At 40.8% G+C, this 24,814-nt stretch overlaps 1 long non-coding RNA gene across 1 annotated transcript; it reads left to right on the top strand.

The window, feature by feature from the left end:
* The first annotated feature begins 562 nt into the window (after nt 1-562).
* Nucleotides 563-23,537, top strand: LOC137175829 (uncharacterized). Its single transcript, XR_010925727.1, has 3 exons — nt 563-666; nt 1,388-1,602; nt 23,475-23,537. It is a non-coding gene; the product is annotated as an uncharacterized lncRNA (long non-coding RNA).
* Nucleotides 23,538-24,814: the final 1,277 nt, after the last annotated feature.

Here is a 24,814-nt window from a genome sequence, read left to right as displayed (position 1 = left end):
ACTTACAGATGTATTATCAGTAAAATGCACTCTACTGCATCATTTTGTATACATTTATTTTTTATTTTGTGGTGAAATACTGGATAATGTTATCTCTTGAACATTATTTAAATTAAAGCATTGAGAAGTTTAGAGAGGAAATCTTTGGTAGCTAATTGCTAATACCTCAGCAACATCTGAAACCTGACAAGAAGACATATTGCTTTTTTTGTTTGTTTTAAAAGGGGTCACAAACCAAAAAGGTTGAACCATTGGTTTAATATGCAGCGCATTGTATTTTGTAAGCTTATCATATGTATTTTAAACGTAAAATCTTATCTGAAAGGTAGAAGCCTAGCTGTCAGTTAGTAGAGTAAAAAGCACAATATTTCCCTCTGAAATGAAGTGGAGAAGAAGTATGAATGGAACCTCAAAATTGTACTTAAGTGTAATACTTGAATAAATGTTCTTAATTACTTTCCACCACTGCCCAACACCCTAAAAACTGCTCAGAGATACAGTATGTTTGGTATCAGTTCCACAGAAAGAGACCGCCATTCCCAGTCTGTCCACTGAGGGGCGCTGTGGCTCCATAAAGAATCTCCCGCCATTTTGCCAAGACGTCCGTTTACAAACCCACCTGAATGTCCACCTGCTCCTCTCAGCTGCACTCATTCCTCCTCTCAGGTGGGCATCAGTATTCAGCATATAAACCGTTTTCATCACTGTGTTGAAATGGTGAATGCACCGATTAGAGAGAATGTCAATTAATGCTAAATCAGTTTGAAGACATGGCTGCTGTTGACATGGCTGCTGGTTTGGTGCCTTTCTCTCCCCTCCAGCTTAGCTAAAAGTCTCCTAATGCCAATCACTAGCCATCTCTTCTTCTCTCCCCCCTTTTTCTTTTTTTTTTTTTGTCTCACAGAGAGTGGGCAGTCAATTCTGCTCTTAAGTGTTTTATTTGTTTATATGCTAATATTCAGATGAAAGTTAACTAATGGAGATGGAAAGGAGAGACATGTAAACAGCGCTGTGTGGGCTGGATTTGAACCTGCTCTGTCACACTAGTGGAGTTTGCTCTGCGGGTTCATTCATAAGAGTGCCTTAAAAGGCCTAAGCGAGGCACGTCTTAGATGCAAATTTGGATGAAAATATGAAATATGCATTTTACTTAAGCCAATCCAGCTTTTGTTTTTTCAAGCTGCCGACATTCAGAGTGGTATAGTAGCTTTATGGGGATTAGATGAGCAAGTAATGGCCCTGTGATATAGAAAGCCACCTTCAAGCCGCGTTGAAAGACATCTCCCATCTTTATAAACAATTGCAGCTAATGTGGTCACACACAAACACACAGCAGAGTCTGACTCCATCCCTCTCTCTTCTCTCTTTGTCTGTCTGTCTTCACCAGATACTAATTGTGTGGGGAGGTAAACACAGCAGTCAAGTGGAGAGGACGGCAAGTCAAGCGTGAATATCAATCTTCCCACATCAGTGTCATCAGATGACTTTGACTGAGTTGAGGCGGGCTCATTAGAGTGGTGGAGCAGGGTGCCACGGGCGGCAATAACATCCAGGTGGAGGGCTCTGAAGTTATGGAAGCCTGCAGAGCTCACGAACAGGTGAGTGTGTGAGACAGGGCCGCGGATGTATAATGCAACCCCCCCCTGCACAGAGGTGTCACCCGGGTTTGGGGAGGAAATGTCACGTTCTCATACAGATACACTCCTCTGCATGCATAGGCAGGCAGACAAGGGGAACCGCACAAGTTCATAGCTGTGAATGTGCACGCGCATGTTCCATATTCATGCATCTGATTATTATGAACTTGTGCCACCAGCAGCAGTTCTGTGGCTCCACATCAGGAAATGACAGCCAAAATTGCCTGTGTTGCATACCGGTGTCAGACCTGGCAACTAATTCCTGATAACTTTCCCTCCACCTGCACGATTTTGATGATAAGTAGCACAAAAAAAGGTCCTTTCCGCAGATTTTCTTGGCATTTTTGACTTTTCTCGCCAGATTAATTCAGGACTGAATGACACTGAAGCATGAAGCTGCTTATTTTGTGCCTGAGCCACTGTTTTTTTTCTCACAGCAAAGATCTTGGGTCTTTGCATATATGTCACTTAGAAACTATGGCTATTGGATGCTGTAATACAGTAAAGCTTCTTGATAAATATGAAGTGAAAGCACGTAGACCTGAAATAATCCGTCAATTAACCAATTAGTTGAACAACAGAAAAATAATTGACAGCAATTTTGAGCATTGATTAAATGTTTCAGGCAGTTTTCAAGCAAAACTTGGCATACATAAGGGAAAATGTTACACATTGTTTGGTTTCAGCTTCTCAAATAAGAGGAATTTTCTTCGTCATATATCATTGCAAAATGAATATCTTTGGGTTTTGGACCTTTGATCCATCAAAACAAGACTTTTTAAGATGTCAGCTTTGATTCTGGGAAGTTATGACAGGCATTTCTTTCACAATTTCTTTGACTTCTCATAGACTAAATGAATAATTGATAAGTAGGGAGTAGGGCTGTAATTAATGATTATTTTCATTATGGATTAATCAGGTGATTATTTTCTTGACTAATGGATTAGTCATTTTGTCTTTAGAATGTCTGAAAATAGTGAAAAATGCCTGTTATAACTTCCCAGAATCCAAGATGACATCTTCATATGTCTAGTTTTATTTGATCAACCAGTCCAAAACTTGAAGATATACAGTTTACTATAATGTTTGACAAAGAAAAGCATTAAATAATCACATATGTAAGCTGAAACCTGCCAATTTCTGTCATTTTTGCATTAAAAAAAAACGTAGTGATTATTTGAATATCAAAACACATGTTGATTAAATTCTTGTCGATCGAATACTCAGTTCATCGACAGCTGTAATGGGAAGAATGATCACCAGATTAATTGATAAGGAAAATCACTGTTGCTCGCAGTGAAAGCACATCAGCTTCTTGAAATCCAATTTTTTCACTTATATTTCCTCTTAAGTAACTTTAAGGTCAGATAACATTTCATTCTGCCTCTCTGACATACAGAATACATTGGATATCAGCTTGTTCCAGCTCTTCACTGAAGCTGTATGATGTTTAAACTGAATATATTCAAACTCAAAGAGTTCATGCTGTTACGCCTGGAAATATTCTATGCATGTCTTTGCATCATTTTATACATATTCCCCCGCAAAGTTAGCCTGACATATTTAGTATGTTTATAAACTTTGGGATCTCAGCCAGAACTTTAAGTTCTGTAGGTCTGAACAAACAACACAGGGCTGACCTCCCTGTGGGGCGAGAGGTTAAACATTCTCTACAAGCACAAAATGTCTTAAAAATGCTGCTGCTGAGAGTGGTCTTATTTGCGGCTGAAAGTTGGAGGTGTGTGAGGTGACTCGTAAAGGAAACACACTCTGAACCCTGCCCTGATCCTCCTGCATTAAACATCACGCAAACTGTCCACTTTCCATTTTGGAACACGCACAAAAATTTTATCTTCCACCACTCCCTTGCAGCTCCCTCTTCTTTTTTTTTTCTCTCTCCCCTCTTTCCTTCCCACTTTCTCTCTCTCTCTCTCTCTCTCTCTGTCTTTCTCTTTCGCTCTCTCTCTCTTTCTCGCTCTCTCTCTCTCTCTGTGGGTCCCTGATAGGCCCAATCTCCAGTGGCTAGGTTCAAAACACTGGGCCAGAATAGCACGGGCCCTAGGTAGATAAATATTTATGGGGTGCGTTTACTTCTTACCACAGAGGAGAAGTAGAAATAGTGTGTTTCCAAGGTGAGCAAAACAAACAACTTCAAAAGAATTTAAATGCAGTTCATGTAAATTTTTTCCCACAGTCACATGTTTCTGTGGAGATTATCGTTAGATTGTTAATGAAGGATTCAAGCCTGATGCCAGATGACCTGATTATTGTCTGTTTGCAGAAACAGAAGCCCAGAGGCATCTGTGAATGAAGCAGATAAAGTGAGTGAAAGCAAATACATGCTGTATGTTCTCAGTTGCAAGGTCCTGCCATTAAGTCATGGCTTTTGGGCACCAATCAAACCGGCAGCTACATTATTCATTGATCAGAGCGGACTGTGATCAGAAGCTGCCTCGCTAATGGTTGAGATGAAAGGGCTGCTCAGCACGTATGAAGCCAAAAAAAAAAAAAAAAAAAAAAGTGTCTATGGTCCCTTGGGGCGTCATTTATTTACTGCTAATCTGTAACAAACTATGTCGGCTTCCACCAAGCCTGCAGATTAACACCTGAGATCTAACAGCCGCCGTTCACCCTGTGCATCTCCAGTCAGTCACTCCTCAGCTCATCACATGTGCCCCCATCAAATGGCAGCGAGGCGATCGCCTAATTATCTATTAATGTCATGATTCAGCTGGCTCCGGAAATGTGGGGACGATGGTGTGTGTGTGTGTGTGTGTGTGTGTTGGGAGGAGAGGGGGGGGGGCAGCAGGGCTCAGAGCGCAGCCCTTTGATGTGAAAGATAATTACTTGTGTAGTTAAGATAATTAGCAAAAGTCCAGAATAAAAGTAAATAGGCTAACTGTCGCTTCCACTGTAGCCCGAATGAACTCAAGCTGCGAGCCAAACAGCATGCAGTGTTCCTCTTTGCTGAAAGTTAAATTAGATTTAGGGAGTGTGATTTGGCTCAGATGTTGAATATGTTGTTTTGGATGCATGTTCTTTCCTCTCTGTTTCGGTGCAGTTTACATGTAGAAGTGTGGAGGATGTTGCGTGTGTGTGTGTGTGTGTGTGTGTGTTTGGGTGGGGTTAAACATGGGGACCCCTTGGGGTGCTGTGAGTGTTTTTTGTGTGCACAGATGTGTGTCTTAGGCTGGAGATATACTTGCTTTTTTAACCATGCGTTCACGTAGACAACCGGCTGCATAGTGAATGGAATTGTTCACATGCTTAGCTATGTACTTTGCATGTTTTCACACCAGATAACTAAGGATGTAAATTGAATTTCCGGATTTGCACAATGTAAACAAGAAACATGGCGACACTGACAAGCAAAGACTTCTCACAAGCATATTTGTCACTGTGCAGCTGCAATGACACATCGTACAGACTTGGTCTATTAACTTGTCTTCAAAACTTTCTGCCATTTTTGTCCTACTGACCCCTGACCTTCTCACATCCCCATATTGCCCCTTACACTGCCCCTACTGTTCATGTGTGTATTGCATCGTCCGGATGCATAGCGTTAATTTCTAAGGATGTGCGCAACCAACGCGACGGACGCAGGATACGCAAGGCAGCCGTCATGCGCACGCAAACCTGTAGTTAAACGCAAGTATATCTCCGGCCCGAGTGGCTTCATCCCGGCTCTTGCGGAAAAGAGGCTCCCCCGCTGTTCTCATCACCATTCTGCCGCATTCCAAGGACACTGTTGTGATTGACGGGGCTTAATGTGTATCTTGGCAGAATTGGATTTGATCCTGGGGGCTCTGCCACAGGGCCCTATGTTAGATTTACACTTTCCATTCCCCCCCTGTGTCCCCGACCCCCCCCCCCCCCCCCCCCCCACACCCTCCCCTCCAGCTCCTATCTTCCCCTCTGTCGAACAAACAGGAACAGAATTACCTCTTCTGGAGCAGCTCCTGCCTGCCCCGCATTGTGGCGAGATCATGTGCGGATCTGTGTCGCTGAGTGATTGTGCTTGCTTGTATGTTTCCAGGGATGTAGGGGAGGATTTGTGCAAAGGAGAAAAAGAGCAGGTGTGACTGAGAAGGCTTGTTTTGATGCGTGTGTTCGTTTTGCGTATGTATTTTATGTACAGGTGTGTTTTTATGGCATATGCGCCTCTCTGTCCACGTTTGCATGCGTGTTTATACCTGAGGGTGAGAAGAGGGGGGGTGTGCGTGTGTTTGGGAGGAGGGGTGGGTGATTGTAGATGCACCTGCTACCACAGAGCTGTAATTTCCCTTGCAGAATTTAGCTGAATAATCGCACTTCCCCTGCTGGCGCCTCACGCTTCAAAGCACTGATGGGATGAAACAAAACAATGATTTGTGGCGGGCTTGTCAGAAACGCCACACCCAGCTCTGTCTAGGGTGAGCTGGTGTGGCAACTCCTGGTTTGCATAACAGGCAAAAACTTCTCCCACCCGGTATACATCAAGGCCTAATCACGTCCATAAATGGCAGCATGGTGCCTGAAATAAAACTGGGCTGAAGTGAAAGGCATTTGAACTTGTCTCCGCAGTGACATTAGCTGTCAGTGTCTACATAAAGAGCCTTTTATACAGCGCAAGCTACCATCAATCCCAAAGACATCCAGAATAAAGATACCTCGAGACTGTCGTCACTGCGATACCATTCAGATCTTTGAAAATTGTAGCATCAGCTCACCGTGCTCTGTGTTGTGAAGCTGCGAGCCTCATTCTCCTCGGCTTTTAGATAGCCGACTCTTGTCTGGCACAGATCTGTGGCAGTAACATCCTTATCGCCGGCAAAAAGCCTGCCATCCAGGTTTATCCATTTGGCTGAAGACTGACATTACTGCAATAGCGTCCCTCCTTATCTCCATCTGCTTCTGAGGTTGAGGAAGCGAATGCGGACCAAGACAGATTCCTATTTCAGCCGAGAAGCAAACAATGGCCTTCTATCTCGGTTCCATGTGGAGACACAGCTGAAGTGGCATCCTTTATCCATTCATACGTGTGCGGAGGTGCACAAACAAACACAGCGTGATGTGCTGTTTTATAATCTGCGTTTTCATCCTTAAGGTTCTGTATATAACAAGGGCTTCATAAATAATTGCTTCACCATATATTAGTTCCTCCAGGAATTCCTCATGATCTTGCAGTTGCAAAACTGAAAGCTAATTCAACCAATCACTGCGATACTGCAGCTTGCAGTTTTTTCACCACAGTAGAGTTCTACACAGACCTAAATCTGAGAGCCAAGCCAAGCCCATATTTGCATCTTTAAGACCTAAATGACCCGACTGTTTCTGCCAAATTTGAGACCCAAACCTGACCTCACACCCAAAGCTATATTTTTGTAAAATTTATCCATTACTGAGCATTAATTTGCAAGTCTAAACGGACAGTGAGAGAGAGACAAGTTTGTTAATAAATCGCACACGTCCTTTGCCTGAAGCTTTACTCTTTACACATCAAAACACCCTGAACCTGACCCGAAACCTAATACTTTGTCAGGACCTGTCGGATTAGGGGCCAGGTAGCAGACCTCATAGGCTACATCGAAGCAGATGACCTTATTCAGAATTGCTTTTATGAGCCAAGGTCAAAAACAAAGCTTCAGTCTCTACAAAAACAAACCTTCCTTTTAACCACTGTGGCCAGGACTTTGTTGCAGAACTTGTCTGCTCAGGCACTCCTTGCCCCAAGCTGTGTATTCTTCCAGCAAAGCTTCTCGATTGACCATTTTTTAAAGTCAAAGTGAACCATTTCTAACACCTCAAACAAACTAAAGTTGAAACAATTAGTAGATTAATTGATTTACAGAAAATAAATTGGCAACTATTTACATAAAAGATCAATTGTTGAATTCGTTTTTAGGCAAAAATGTACAAATTTGCTGGTTTCAGCTTCTCAAATATGAATATTTGCTGTTTTCTTAGTCTTCGACAATAATAAATTAAATATATTTGCACTCACAGACATCACCTTGGACCTTTTTAATGTTTTCTGCCATTATTTAGACCAAAACATTGAGAAATTAACATATTCATCTATTTATAAAAATAATGGTAAGTTGCTGACCTAAAAGGAACCATTTGTTTTCTGGAGTTTGTTGGCAAGAAGTGCCAAGGTTACCTTATACAGGGAAAAGAAGCACTTCATCAAGCAGGGCATTTCTGAAATCTAAGACATGTTTAAATATTGGTGAAATTTGTGACAAAATAACAAAAATGGTCACAAGCTCATTAATTTTAGGCTCACAAAAGCCTCAATAAGATTCTGATGGGACAGATATACATTATACTGTATATATGGAGGGAAGCCAATCATCAGTAACTGTGGCAGTGAGGTTGTTATTTGAGGAAGGATATATGCAAACATACAGTAACTTCTCTGAGTGGTGAGAACAGCAGCAGATTCAGGAGAATGTAGCACTCAGGTTGGTGCTTGTTAAAAAATAAAGAATGTTCTGTCTAACTGGTTAGAGGAGGAATATCGGTGTACTTTCTTTCCCGCTCTCTGCTTCTTCTTCTTCTTCTTTTTTTTTTTATCACCATCCTCCTGTCAAATAAACCCACTAAGTTATCTTGCTAGATGGGGACAATAAAGTCACTGCTGTTTCTTTCCCCACAGATCACCAGATTAAGTAAAAGTGATTCTTCCTCTCTCTCCCGCCTTCTTCGGCTCTTTTATTGTGCCTTCCTCTTCAACCAATCCGTTTGCGAGGTTCGGTCTCTGTTCTCCTGTAGGGGCCTGTTAATGCCACCAGATATTTCCCTGTTGCACCTGACTACTTAAGTGTTTGTGCGCCGCTGTGTTTGTGCTCTCCCACCTGCCCACACTCCTGCTGTTAAATGATTCATGTAGAATATAAGGACCCACCAACTTTGTTACTCCGTCTCTTCCCCCTCGCTTCCTCCCTGTCTCTCCTCCTCGCTCTCACCACCTCCTCCGAGGCTATTGATTGTAGAACAAAGGGGGAGGGACTCGGGCTGACCCCCACATTACAAGTGTATGGAGTATAATTACCTGCAGTGCTCTCTCTCTCTGTCACTTTCTGTCTCTCTCTCTCTCTCTCTCTCTCTCCTTGCTCCCACTCGCTGTTAAACAACAACACAGCTGAGCCGATAAGGCAAAAAGCTCAGCTAAATTAAACATGTCAGTTTTTTAATGGAGTTTATTTACTTCGGTGTGTTTACCTATTAATGTCGGCTATGATTTCATCTGCATACTGGTCCTGACTGTGTTTGTGTGTGTGTGTGTGTGTGTGTGTGTGTGTGTGTGTGTGTGTGTGTGTGTGTGTGAGAGCAGGTTTGCCTGGAGGCTTGACCTTGCTCTGTATAATGCATTAGTAGCTGAAAGTGAGGCTCTTGTCACTTAAGCAAGGAAAGGAAACAGGACATATTTCCCAGCTAGGAAATCCATATTTGGGCATAAGGAAGGCTTCACTGGCAATATCCATCATAGCATCCTAGAAAAGCCAAGGCCACTGTGAATAGTCTTTAATGGAAATATTGATTCCTTACGAGGGGAAAAAGCTGGTGGTTTTGCATGTTATAGCTCATTAAGTAGAAATCCCCACATAAATTTAATTAAGGTTAATTAAACCACTGCAAGTACTTTGCACAAAAAAGGAATAAAAGCACCCCTGGCTGAAAGGTGTCTTTGCTTATGGATTTTTTTTTTTTGTGTGGCTTTATAAATTGGCTGGTTTGTAAGGTGGCACAGAGGGAGGTCGTGCTGGATTAGGCATGAATGTCCAGTAGCTCAAGGATGAAGGAAATCATTCTCACTGAGTTAATGAGAAAGTCATGATCACAGCCTGCGATTTCCATTTGATTTACAAATGCATTTAAATTTCATCTGTGTAGCTTCAGATCTCTGATGCATATGAGGATTTCTGTTTGCACTATAAGATGAAGATTACTTTATGGGGCGGATAATAGCAATTTTTCTTTTTCCGATATCGACTTTAGATCCACAAAAAGAGAATCTTTTGATTATATAATGCTCAGAGGTGCTAATGGTGCAGGCCACCGAGCAAGGTCACCTTGAGTTGTGATTTCTCTAGTGTTTTTTTTTAGGTTTTCTTTTACTTTTTTGTAAATTTCTTACATGAGCTTCATTCTGTCTGGTTTTATTTTGACTTGAGATAAGTCAACTGAAAGTCATCTCAAATGTATTCAGTCAAAATACAGTGTCAACATTTAAAAAAAAAAGAGATAAACTATTAAAGTAGGTTAATTTCTGTTATTCTAGTTCAAAAGTATGCTTGTTTCTTGATTAGCTTGCTCATTTTGAGGCGATTCATCCGTCATGAAGAACCAGCGATCAGGAGGGGAGAGAAATAGAAAGCGCACACGTGTGGGTGAGTGTGAGAGATGGAAAGTGAGTATTAGACTGAAGACGAGACGTGTGAAATGGAAACTTGAGTTTATTTAGGTATCATGTAAAATTAAACTCGCCACATGGTGATAAATTTGATTGTGGCAAGCGCTGGTGGAGCTAAGGGGCCCAGCCTTAACTATGAAAAACACTATAACATATCTGATTAGAGATTTAACATGCACTTGTGGTGGACACTGCATATATATACAGTATATAGTATAAGATATGCTGTGTCTCCACAAATAGCTTTCATGAACATGCAGCATCTCAAGAAGTTATTTGCTCAGTTCTAAATTTGTGGAAGAAAGGAAAGACTGTGCGCTCAGAAAAAGCCATTATATTTGTTTAAAAATTGGCTTAAATCTCTTTAAGTGGCACAATAACACTTTTAATTAATTAGAAAGTGGGAGAGACAGACTTTTAAAAAAAAAGTGTTGGAAGTTTGGAAGTGATTTCCACGAAAAATTTGTATCTAGGTGCCAGCGCTGCTACTGTGCTTTGGCACTGACGTACTTCTTCTTCTTTTTTTTTTTTTTTAAGAGGAAACATGTAAATAATCAAAGGAAGTTCACCACCACCCCACAACTATTTCAGCGAGGCATTTTCTTTGCAAAAAGACTCTTTTAGAAATGCTCTCTTTGACAGAAAGTGGCTTCTGGTGGCGTAAGGCTGCTCCGCTCTGACGTGGTTTTACGCTGCGAGGTAGAGAAGCAGAGCAGCTGTGGAAAGATCAGCCAACTCAAACACACAGACTTCAGGCCCTTTTGTCTAAAATCAATAATACAGAGACTGTCTGCCATTCTTCTTGGCAGACAGTCTTCTTCATTCATATGATATTTTCTTTTTGGTTTTGGATTTTTTTTAGATAAAATTGTTGCAAACTGTTGGCAGTACGCTTTGACATCCAATCCAACAAACACGTCTGTTGTGTCGTACACTCTTGAAAATATACTGCGTGTCACTTTGTGAAACCTGTGAAACTCATCACAGCCGGAGACAGTTTTATTGTTCAGTTTTTAATTTTGCAACTGCCACTTGTAGAAAAAAAAAAAAAAAATCTATTCAGCTTGGCTCTCCAAAGCAATCATAACAACAGAAATGTTTTTCCCCTTCTCTCTATCAGCGCTTCTCACAAACAACAGCATGGGGTTTAACACAGTAGTTAGCACATTATAACACCACACATGTCAGCGGTGATTAAATATATTCAGAAATACGGAGAGCTACATGATATTAAGACCACATTCCTGTTATTGAGCTGCATCATCCAGTTTTAACAAATTATGTCTCACTTGCCTCTGAGCTTAATTTTTTTTGTTGTTTTTCTCCCCCCTGCTTCATACTCATGCATAAAGAGGTGAGAGCATAAAAAAAAGCTTTCACATGGACATCTTGTTAGCTTTTTCATTTTGCAGAGAGATCAGGAGGCCTTCATATTTTCTACTCTCTGTTTATAGATTTTTGTTTTGCATCCCTCAAGAAGCCGAAGATTTTAGACTCTTAATGTTGTCTAGATTGCATCCTGAAATGCTTATTCATGAATTCGTTAATGCCTATTCATGGATTAACACACCGAGTATTCCCAACCCAAACAAAGGTGCACAGATTTTCTGTTTTATGCCTCGGAATCAAGTAATTATGAGTGATTTGCATCTTGTGGTATTAGCATTTTGATCTAGTCTTGGCCTGGTTGCCCCACTTAGCCTCGCTGTGGCTCCCAAGTAGGCCAGGTCAGTCCAGTTTAGGGCCAGGCTGGGCCAGGGCAGGCAGTCTGTGTGTGTGTGTGTGTGTGTGTGTGTGTGTTTGTTTCTACAGCCCGTGTGTCCATCCATCTGTAGTCGGATGGGGCCTGGCTCGTTTCCAGCCCTTTAGCACAACCATTACAGCACTAGCCACCAAAGCAGTGCCACATGTATGCCTCCTCAAGATACCAAGGGGAACAAACTGCGGGCGGGTATGTGTGTTTGTGTGTGGTGAAGGCGCAAGCCCAAGTGTAATAGGTTGATAAATCACCCACTAGCTGCAAATTAATGAACAGCATATGGGAGCGAGTGCAAATACGCCGCCAAACTGAAACAATTGCACCAAATTACTTTATCTTGCAAAACAAAAATCAATTAAAGCCTGATATACATGTTGGAACAGCGCTCATGTTGCAAAGCAAAACAGAACACAGGGAAAGTGCAAGCCCGTGTTTTTTTTTTTTGTTTTTTTTTTCTCTGAGTGCTTATTTGCATTAGAAAGAGAGAGGAAAGTAAAAGGTCTGCTCAAGGTCAGTTTAAATGGTGAAAGGCAGAAATTTCTTTCTGACTTGTTTACCTGAAAAACAAGTTAAATCAACAAGTTGGAGTTGATAGAAATTGGCTGCCTCTCAAGAGTATGAATTCCATATTCATTATGTTTGGACGTTGTTGTAATTCTGGACCACTTTGGACCACCCCACCTTAAAAAAAAAAGGTAAAATAAACAATAAAGGATTCGTAATGGTATTTCACATTTTTCAATAGAAGGGACCTTCAGTGTGACAGCAGTTCACTGCGGCTAGATAGGAAGAGACAGGCGAAGGGAGGAGGGATGGGAAAGAATAAAGTGAAAAGAGTTAGTTAGGTGGTCAAGGCGCCACCTGTGATCCACAGTAAAACTAAACCCTCTCATTCCCCATCCTCTCCTCCTTCCCTCATCCCTTTGTTTTTTAAGGTCCTCGGAGGATATTGCCACCATATTCTTTCAGTGGTAAAATGTCCCCAGGCACAAAGCTATTTCAGATGCTTTACCGGCAGGCCCAAAGTGATAGAAAAGGCGTAATTTGTTTTGACTTTGCCTCTCACACAAACCAATCTCCCAGTGTTATTTAAGTCCTCGCTCTTCTCTCGCTCTCAGCAGCATGTGACGGCAAACAACAAATCTCAGGTTGCCATGGATCTCCGCTATTTATAGGTTGTTGTGTGTCTTTGTGTATTGCGATTGTGTGTGTTCGTTGCTCACGCACCTGTGTGTGTGTGTGTGTTTAATTGTCGGTGCTTGTGTTTGCATATGAGCTTTTTTTTCCCCCCCTCTTGTTTGTTTCCATCATGCAGTTGAAATACTGTCACAGGCAAACTATCGCAATGCGGATTTAGTTGCAACCCATTGTTGCCAGAATAAAAAAAAAAAAAAAAGCTTTGTAACTTTGAATTAGACTTAAAAAAATGTATTCATGCTGTATTCCCAGTGCACTCATATCTGGGCTGGTATGATCCGAGGATACAGAGAGGAAGCAAGAGAGCCTAGGAATAGCGACAAGAAGCCTAAAAAACACCTGATGGTCCCGAAATAGAGAGCTTCATTATGCCAAAGCAGGGAAGGATCCAGCCCCCGCCTGTTGATAATCAATTCCCTCTGGTGACTTCTGAACTGCACTCTTCAGCCATGATGCAAGAAAAGAGGGGGTAGCTAAAAGAAGCTTTCTAAACTTGTGCAAGATGAGCTGCGTTCATAGTTTGCTTCGCATAAACAGATGTCAGATTGATAACACAATTTAGTTTGTTTTCCTCTCTTTTAACTGTACTTGACTGGCTGTGTGTCAGTTCAAGTCAGAGATGCTTTATTGTCAGGAGGTAATTTGGTGTCCTCACTAAAAACAAACAGTGAAAGAGAAAGGAAAGACATTTGATTTGATACTCACTCCCACAAAAAAACTGTCTCCCTGTCACATTCATTCTCTTTTCCAGCTACCACAAACAGCTTTCATCAGTTTCCCCTGCATCGTGTAAAACAATGATTCTCAAACTTTTTTTGTCTGATGTAGCCCTATCAGATGAGCTCAAGTACACCTTCATCAACACCACCCGTCAGGCTCTACATGTGTTGTTGAGAATTTATTTTAAAATGAGTGGCATTTAACACTTAATTATGTAAAAGTGGAATGTGCATTCATGAACGTGTTGCATAGTTTTTTTATGCAACTGAACTGTCAGTGTTTGGGTTGTTTTGGTCAAGGTTGCATTCATACTATTACCACTTGGACTGGCAGAAGCTGGAAGTTTTATCAATTTATCCTCTCTTTTGAGCTAACTCTTTCAACCATTTATACATGACTTTTAGCTAACTATTTCAACCATTTACTTTTAGCAAACTATTTCAACCACTTATCCATTACTTTAAGCAGACTGTTTCAACCATTTACTTTTAGCTATTTCAACCACTTATCCATTACTTGAAGCTAACCATTTCAACCGTTCAGCCAATACTTTTAGCTAATTATTTTAACCATCTATCATTACTTTTAGCTAACTATTTCAACCACTTATCCATTACTTGAAGCTAACTATTTCAACCGTTTAGCCGATACTTTTAGCTAATTATTTCAACCATCTATCATTACTTTTAGCTAACTATTTCAACTATTTACTTCTAGCTAACTATTTCAACCACTTATCCATTACTTTAAGCAGACTGTTTCAACCATTTACTTTTAGCTATTTCAACCACTTATCCATTACTTGAAGCTAACTATTTCAACCATTTAGCCAATACTTTTAGCTAATTATGTTAACTATCTATCCATTACTTTTAGGGAACTATTTCAACCATCCAGCCATTTCTTTAATCTATTTAAACCATTTATCCATTACTTTAAACTAACTATTTTTTATGCACTCTCAATAGCAACATGTGGTGTTATGTGGCACACCTGACTCAGGTAGGTGGGGTTGTATACTGTACACTCAGCTTATCATAGCTGGTAGCTACTGGTTATATTGTAAATGTACCAAAGATTAGCATCACAGCAATTTTTAATTTTTTAACTATCTGTGTGTTTGTTTTTCTCCTTAACATAATATGTATAAAAGGGGGAGGTGATTGCTATTTTGTCAAAGTACTACTCTATATTCTTTCCACGTACCCCCTGGCAACTATAGAAGTACCCCTGGTTGGGAATCACTGATGTAAAACACATACATTTTCATATTTGTGGCTGTTGCTGCTGTCCCGTTTTAACATGTATTCTGGGAAATGAGGTGCTGCAGAGGAAAAGGGAGGTGGTGCTGTACATGAAACCCATCATATATCCAGGGCTCTAATTACTTCCACGCTCCTCCCTTGTGTCTTAGATGGATTCTCAGGAGCCAGAAGTGGAGGATCAGCACTTTCCATCCCTCCTACCTACTCTATGTTCTTTTTCTCCTTTGTCACAGCAGGGCTTGTGTTATTAACCTTCTGTCTGCTCATGCAAATAGGACTCTATAGTCCTCCCTCTCTTGCTGGAAGCTCGTTTTAGACAATTGAGCTTCCTTTTGAAAATTTCCATGTCTTGTTTCCTCTTATAGATATCCTGCAGCATTCTGCAGAGGTCCAGAGCAGGAAGAGGGGCAAACAGGAGAGGAACATGAGAAAAGAGACAGATTGACTGGACACTGCAGGTCAATTACTGTCAGATTTTACTTGTGAATAAGGGGAAAAATGGAAACTAAGGTAGAAAAGTGAGGAAAAGAAGAGGGAGCTGGAAGTCTTTTTTGTGTTTTGAAATTGAGGGGCAACAGAGAAAGAACAGCAAAATGGAGAGAAAATGGACTTCATGATGAAGTGCAAAGTTGACATGGAGTGTTTCTGTGTTTGCACTTGTGTCTGTGTGTGTGCATGGTTGACTGAAAATCTACTGCTGCAAAACACAAAAGGGTCAGGGGTATACTTAGTTTTGATGGCTAGAGCCCTTCACTCCCACGACTAGTTCCCCATCCTCTTATTGCGCCACGCTCTCAGCCTTATCGTTACAGCTGCTAAGCACCTCTCAAGGTGGTTATTGTACCTCTCATCAGCACAGCGCGCCGATTGGGCAGCGGCGGCCGATACGCAAGCCAGGCAGGGACGGCAATAATCCTCAGATGTGAATCAAGCGTGAACTGACATCTTTACACAGGGCCCTCCCGGCTGATAAACGGACAGCTCGCAGCTAAAGGACCTGCTAACATGCTCATTAGCTTGTCCCCCCTCCTCCCACTCCATCACCACCACTAGCTCAAACCCCACCCCTGCAATGACCAATGATGAGGGCTCGTGGTGTCGCACATAAAAAAACGTATTCATGCTCTGCTCTATAAGGGCACATAAAAATGACAGCTGCACTTTAAAGTGTTACTGTGTAGCTTGTAACAGCGGACACAATGAGATAGACAGTCGTTAAAGGCATCTAATATGGCAGTTATGGGAAGGGAAATGCTGCATAAGTAGTGTGTAAATGTGCCTGCTGATCCTCTCACCAAATGTCATTGCTATCTATCTATTTATCAATCACTCTAATCTGTTTACTGTAAAATTTGAAATGAATTGATCTGTTAGCATTTTTTGCCCCTTTGGTTATAATGTGTATAGACCATACCTGTGGTTTTGCATGTTTTAGCCCATTTACTATAAATCACGTATTTCATCCAGCTGTGTAATCAATCAAAGTGAACATTAAATCTTTTCTCAACTTATGACACTTCATTCAAAAAGTCACTCCAGTCTATTATTATTATTATTGTTATTATTTTTGAACATGATTTTCCTGAGGTTAACACAAAATGACAATCAGAAAATGCAAAAAACAAAGGTTAAAGTCTAGACTTTGAGTCCAGTTTGAGCATATACAAGTTTGTACAATATATTATTTCAGTTCACTAGATAGCTGATAACTTATGAGACTTGTTTTTCTTTTTTAATACTTCCCAGATCATCTGTATGTCACAGTGTAGTATTTCTTGTTAGGCACATCAAAAAAAGAGAAAATTTCCTAGATTAAATTAATTACAAGCAACCAGTAGTAGATACTGTATGCTTTAGAGCCATAGTGTCCTTGATCCAAGAATGATCAGAACTGTTTGGGTGAGACAAGAAAAATAAGACTTGAGGGAGGAAGCATATGTGTCTATTTTTCCTTGTTGCAGGAATTCAGTACCCTCATCCACAGGGCATTACTGGCTGGTTTGATAAAGATGAAAACAAAACAAACTCACTGCATTGGTTATCTCAGTCACCAGACCTCAACCTATTTGAACACGAGTTGCTCTATTTTTGAGTGTTGTTTTCTACCATCAACAAAGCAAAACAAATAATGAAATTTCTCCCTAATCTCTTATTCTCATTCCTCATCCTTTCTCTCTCACACACACTCTATCTCACATATGCACAGGTGAGTTTGGCAGTTTTCACAGGCAAAGACAAATGTGTCACATGTCCCATCATATTGCCCTTGACTAAGACACTGAAACCTCATCTCCTCCTGCTCTCTTATCAGTCTGGATAGGAGTGTTGGCTACATTGCTGAAAAACAAAACACCAAATAATGGACTTTTTAAAGAGTGGTGCAGTATCTCAGACTCTCAAATACAGGTAGGCATTTCCCTGTCTGTACAAAGGTACACTGAAGTTGCTCTAGTGATCCAACACTCTATTAAAGGTGCAATATGTAAGAATCAGAAATTCCTTCTCATTAATGACACCAGTGGCCGTTAAGTGAACTGCAGCCAGCATCCTGTTGCTCACGCATGTGCTTGGACTTCACCATTGTGAGTGAGCGGCGGCGCCAACATTAGCCAGCTAAAACCACAATATCACTATATATTTACTACTGATTCACATTTTGGCCATTTAACTGCCTTCTTTATCAAGAGAGACTCACAAAAAATACGCAGATTGGATCCTAATCCTCATTTTAGACATTCTAAACTCTATTACACAAGTGTTTTTGTTCATCAGAACTTAAATAGGCCTATTATTATTTGTGAGCGATAGAAGTCTTTCAACCAGTTGTGTATTTTTTCTTACAGAAGTAGATTAAATGACAAATCAAGAGAAAAAACTTCTGAGGGCTTGTATTAAGACACTTGATATTGGTGTTGCATTTCATTTAGTGGTTACTTACATCAGAAAATGAGCTGCTTGCTCTGTTAAACATGGTGCTCCTGATGTGTTGAGAAGGGAGAATTCTGACTTATCTCACCCCTGATTAATCGAATGTTTATATAGCAATCTGAAACAGAAAATTGGCAAAACAAGAGTAAGCGGTAGCTGTACTATTGGTTTCACTAAAAACACACTTCATGGATTTCTGATTTTTAGATTTATTACTCAACAGTTAACCAACTGTTTTGTTGTCTTGCTGTTCAAGAGAATAATACAAATGATTACATGTATGTGCTTATACCTGTATATATTCAGATCAAACCATCTTATTGCAAATAGTTTTTTCAACTTTTAAGGAATAGTTTGGACATTTGGAAATGCACTTATTTGCTTTTATGCTGAGAGTTAGACAAGAAGATTGATACCACTCTCATATCTATTCAAATATGTAATTAATTAATTAAATATTTAAATATGGCGTTCAAGTCAGGAGTCGATTAGCTTAGCTTAGCATAAAGACTGGAAACAGGTAAACCGCTAGCCTGGCTTACTCCAAAGTGATACAACCACCATGTTGTATCTTATTTGTTTAATCTGTAAATCTGTACATTTAAAATTGATTTATTTTTCCCTGATCAGTTTTTATGATGAGCGGTTTAGCAAACAATTGCCTATTAACACACTCAGCAGACATTGAACAACATTAGCATTCATTTTGAGTTGTGTTTCTGGTCACTTGGCAAATGTTAGTCCTATATTCATTTTCCCTCTAGCTCTGTTTTTGGTCTTCATAAACTCTTTGTGGAACTTATCAGGCTCTTTAGTTGCTAAGTGCTCCACTATGTTAGCTGGTTGCTAATTTAGTCTGCCATTCGCTGCAGGGCAGGTAGCATACTGTGTGTTTATCAGAACTGTTCAGAGTGATTAAAACAGTTTCCTGCTGCGGCTGGAAACAAAACAAGCGAAGCTGAAACAGACTGAACCAAAACGGGAAAGTTGTGGGCTGTGAAACCAAACCAATGAGCTGAACAATTTAGAAATGCTTTGTAGTGTGGAGGAGAACTGCAGAGTCGTGTGATAATTCTCTGTGGTTTTGTTATTATGAGTGATTTCTTTTGCTTCATACACAGTGATATGATCCATTGTTAATATGAAAATATTGATTAGTGCAACTTTGAGGAAAAAAACAAGTCAAGTGATAGAGAACTGATCATATTTTTTGTCAGAGCAATAACATTTTTAAGACAGATTGACATGTGAAGGTTTTTATGTTCGTTTTTTGTAGTTAAAATCTCGGAGTGCAACTTCTGTGGAGCGACCACCTTTTCCAGTTTGCTGCAGACACAAAAGATCTGTTTTTGTTTTGTACCAGGGAAAATTGGAAAGCCTGAAGCTACCCAAATATGAAATGCAAAATCAAATCAAACTCCCTTTGTATTTTTTTTAGCAGTGAGTGAGTAGTCCTGTAATCATACTTCTGTTGTTTTCCCTGTTGTTTTTTTTTCGGACAACACCACTTAGAGGCATTTTTCTGGACGTGCGCAGGGAGACAGCTGAGTTTAGGTGGGCTTAAACATATTCATGCAGACAATAACTGTGCTTTTGTTTCTCTCTTTGCTAAAGCATTGTTGCTATGGTTTCAGCCCTGACTTGTGTTTTAAAATACATGCCAGTGAATATTGCAGCAAAGCTCTTGTGCTCGCAATTAGCCAACATATCTTGTTTTTTGTAGCCGGATCCATCATATATGGAGTGGATGATTTTTTTTCACACGGTCTGGTACTTATTGTTTACGAGACGTGCTAGTTAGGATGATCAAATTCAGGACATTGCAAACGGGAGTACACATGTGCAGAGGCAAGCAGGCACGTGTGCAACACACACACACACACACACACACAGACAGTGGATTACTGCTGGCCCCAGGGGCTGAATAAAAAGATGAATACACACAACTGGAGCAAAGAAAACTGAGCTCCGCTTTTTGTCCTATCACAGAGTACAGTACAGTATAGTACAGAGCACTTCCACTATAGGATCTTGTATAGTTGAGATCACAGTCTTTTCATTTAAACACCCTGAGGTGCTGTCAGCCCTGCTCCCAATGGGCGATTTGATGGGTTGTCATAGGAACATACACTGTTGAATGTCACAGCGCTGTTGAATGTAGTGTGTGCGAAAGTGGCTGTGGGAGAGACACAGGCAGAGAAAAAGCGAGAATGTTAACCACTCGAGTAACCATAGAGTAAATGAGGCACTTCATGGTTAAATATAACTTTTTTTTTTCTTTCCCTCCCTCAAAGCGATCAATATCCCATTTGTGGGTTTTAGGGCCTGTGTGTTCCCCAGGCTTTGGGCTCCTCAGTCCCACACTACATCAATAAATTACATTTGGTTTCTGTGTCCAATTGCTCGCCAAGCTTTGGAAACCATAACAGAGGATTTCTCTATTTCTTGTACTCAAACGACATTGATGCCTACTCGATGACTTCCTCTTGTTAAAATTTAATGGAAACACTTTTTTTTTTTCATCAGTTTTAATAGTTATCTTTATATTTGATCTATTTAGTAATGCACCAATACACTTAAAAGGTAGGATTTCCAAAGAAGGTGGCGATTTTACAGGTTTTAATCCTTGAAATAGGATGAAAAGAAGAGCTTGCGTAATGTGTAATCACTGTTATTCACAACGTACTGTTTTCATACAGCAAAATTCTGATCTTCAGCATCAGTTTTTATGTAGTCAGTGCAGTTCAACTTACTGTAGTCAACTTACATATTCAGTTTAAAGGAATCACCAAACAGGATGACACGGCGTTACAACTTAAAAGTTACGGTAGCGGTGAACAGACCTGCTTTTATGTCCTCCCTGCAGATGCTGGTGCACACCTATTGGAGAGTATATAATATCCCTCTATGCAGCACATAAAAGCACATCTAAGCAGGTGGTAACTGTCGGTGGTGGGTGAGTCAAAGAAGCAGAACCGTTGTATCATGCAGCAAAAGCGAGAGCTGTTAAACTGCAGGAGACCGCAGTTCGCTTCCCGTTTCCAACCGCGAGTGTCACATTTCCAACTGCAAGTCAGGACAGTTTTTTAAAAACCATATCTACAATTGTCGTGGTGTTTACTGTTGCCATGACGACAAAGGTTGCCTAACTTTAAAGAAGTAGTAACCCACACCATGATTCAAGGGAATCATTTTAACCCAAACCATAATCTTTCCCTAAGCCTAACCAAGTGGTTTTTGCGCCTGAATCTAAAAAGACTTTAACCACAGCGTTGTCACACCATTAAACATAATTATATTTTAACAGTGATTTGTAACGGTTTTGGAAAGTACAGACAAATGCAACCTGATCTCACAGAAATACATGAAATGACCACAACCTCTTAACGCACCTAATCTTAACACGTTACGTGCCACCACCACGTAATGCGGTCTTAAGAGGTTGTGGTCATTTTTACGTATTTTTGTGAGATCAGGTTGGTGGATGGCAGAGCAGCAGACTGAGTGGGCAACACATACTCCGTTCAGGGAAAATGAGGTTGATTGGTGGTTTACAGCAATCGTGCTGCAGAGTGGGCTAATGGACTGCAGGCCATGAGTTTCCTGCCTGAACTTTCACAGCTCATCATGGATATGTACAGTATGTGTGTGATTACCATGAACATCATCATTATCAGGGGTGTATTTGCTGTATTTCAGCTCACAGACAGCTCATCTTTTTCTGCTCATTTTTTCTCTTTTACTATAAACTACTTAATTCAGGTTCAAGAACTAGAGTGGCAGAGCTGGAGCACCACTTCCAAAACTGTCTTTACAAGTGCCTTGAAGATCATATTTTTTTAACATGTTTTCATTTCTTACCTGACAGAGACCCACATGTCGCAACCCCCCCTCTCTGTGGCTTCCCTGTCTCTCTCAATCTCAGCGGCAGCAGTCAAGATTTATCAGATATCATTTGGATCAGGCGGTGTATTTATTTCCACAGCGGCCATCGAAAGCAACCAGCCTGCCTCCTCGACACCAAACAAACACCAGCCCTCCCTGCCAAACACACCCCTATGCGTGATTACCAAAAAGATGCAGCGTCGAGCCCAGCCTATTATTTCCAATTTCTCCTGGAGAAAGTTAATCTAATGAGCGTTATCGGCAGCTAATGGGAATTATAATTAGTCAGATGCAGCAGATTATCTGTGCATAATTAGCTGTGTCTGTCAGCTCCAATTAGCATGACAGGAATTAGGAGACTTTGGAGTTTGTAGCAGAGAGGAGGAGAGGGAGAGAGGAGAGGAGGGCAAGGAGACAGAGAGAGAGGTGGGGGGGGGGGGGGGGGGAATGAAAGAGGAGGGGGTAGTGGGTGGTTGGGAGAGGCAGGTTTTTGGCTCTGAGCTCAGCCTTGTGCTGAGGAGAGGGGATGTGCATAGAAAGTAGGATGGGCACAAATGATTTTTGGCGTGCACAAAGGAACAGTGTTGATGGGTTTCAGGCAGAGAGAAGACTACAGCGAGGGCGTGAAGAGACACAGACATGTGGCAGGGTGTTCTAGCTGTTAATGTCACATTAGAGACTATTTTGATACCTCCATAGCCTCTGAGTGCCCCTGAAGAAGACACTGAACCTCTGCTAAACCACTAAAAATCCCTCAGGATGACTATGACAGCTAAACGCTGTATGTGTAAATGATGGCTTAAACACAAGGTTCAAAAAAGATGTGAGTTAAACTAAATTACACCAGTCATTTTTCACTCGCATTAAATACTTAAAAGCCGTTTTTTTTTTAAATTGCTCTACAAGGGCATTGCTGTTTAGTGAGGAGTGCCAATCATGGTCCAAGTTCTGCTAGTAAAATTCACCAAAATCCACAGTGACACTGAGCAATGTGTTATTCAGTGTCTTAACTTGACAGCGCCATGGTTATCTGTTCATTGAGCTGATTAAATTGCCTGCCGTTGAAAGTTTTCAGAAATACATACTTATCAATGATGAAGGCATTGTATTGTGTTAAAGGAATAGTTCAACATTTTTGGAAATAAACATATGCACTTTCTTGGCGAGACTTAGATGAGGAGATTGATACCATTCTGTTAAACATGTAGCTAGAGTCAGGAGGCAATCGGTTTAGCATAAAGACTGGAAGAAGGGGGAAACGGGTAAACTGGTTCAATTCGTACACAAATAGAAATGTAAAAATGTAGGTTTCACATGAAGATATGTTGGAAGTTACTGTTCCAGCTGCTGGTCACCAAGAAAAAGTGCCAACAACTCCCCATAAAAAAAGAAAAACACATACTGTTACCTTTCTGTTTGTTTATGGATAAATAAACTGATTTTGCAAATCTAAATTAAAACAATATTCACATGCCCATATGAATGTTAAAAGAGTTTTCCTGTCAATAATGAGCCATGAAGAGATCCCTCCCTAAAGCGATCTTAATGTGACAGCTGAGAGTATGCTCTCTGCTGGTGCCCTTTGAGTTAACACTGTTATTCATAAATTTCATTCATTCACCCTTTATTCAGGTGTGTGCCTCATTTGATTTGGTTAACTGAATTTTGTTCCCCATTTTTTACAGTGTAGTCACTCTATGAGGGGATGGCTAACATCCAGAAAGGGCAGGAGGGATGATTACAGATGGTAACCCTAACTCTTGCATTAAGAATGATTGAAAAAACCTGAACCTATCCTTTCACTCCTCCTCTTTCTGAAAACCTTTGTTTTGCAGATTTGTGTCCCATGTATGACAAAACAAAAACAAATGAAACAAGATCCTGACATCCTTGTGATACCACATTCCATTCACATTAAAAGAACACAAATTTATCTGTCGCTCTCGCTTCTGAACAAACTACTTTGTAATGTTTTTAATCAGTCTCATATCACCAAGCCAGCACCACAGGAAGCCCTCTGGGAACTGTCTCAATGAACACGTACAGGAAGATACACAGGCAGCTGAATAGCTTTTGATTTAGAAAACACTGTGTTACATTTGCATAGATTATCTCTATCTGTTTGACCAGGCTGTATGTGTCAGTAAAGCACAGTCGGTAAATAGCTGCAGTCAACAGTGGGAAGCTTGGACCGTACATGACCTCACCCAACGTATGTTAAACAACGTAAACAGCGCCACACACACAGCCGAGTGCACACAAACACAGTTAAGCTAACATGCCTTGCCTATAAACAAACAGTCTTTTGCAGGCATGCTCACACAGACATGCTTGTGCACATAAAGCATGTGCAAGCACACATGCTGGAACACAGGGGAGGTGTGGGGACAATAGAAATTGACAGTGTAGAGTTAATGTGGTAAAGCCCTAAGCTTCTCTTTGCTTCAGATTATTGATCAGGCTCAGCTCATATTTACCAACGGATATACAACTGTGTGTGTGTGTGTGATGTGTATACTCACACGGTTAAATATACACACAGCACAACCAGTCAGATGCACATACAGTACACGAGCCAACGCAGGCACTGTTGAAGCCACATGACTGCATACACACACACACTTTAATACACAAACACACTAGCTTCTCCAATCACTGCTCAAGGCTACTTCCCTCCCCATCGACTCATGCTATGTCAGTGTGCTTCCTGTCGTCCCCGTCTGTGTGTGTTGATGTCTTGCTTTTTTGATAGGTGCACTGAAACTGACAGCATGATTTGTACTCCAGCACAAACATGCCTGGCAACATCAATTCCCATGGTATGGCTTGGAAATGCCGGGGAATGCCTGTGACTGTGTGTTTTACATTTTGAGTTTGAACTACAGAGCAGCACGCGGTGGGTGAGCCGCTACGAGTTCAACGTTTCACTCAAGAGCACTTTGTTTAGTGTTGATGATCACTGTCGTTTTATATATCTCCAAGTGTTCGGGATAGAATCAGGGTACTCAAATTTCATATCTGTATG

The sequence above is a fragment of the Thunnus thynnus genome, chromosome 23, assembly GCF_963924715.1.
Source record: "Thunnus thynnus chromosome 23, fThuThy2.1, whole genome shotgun sequence".
NCBI lineage: Eukaryota > Metazoa > Chordata > Actinopteri > Scombriformes > Scombridae > Thunnus > Thunnus thynnus.
Note: the sequence above shows the minus strand (reverse complement) of the source record. Positions and strands in the feature narration are given on the sequence as shown.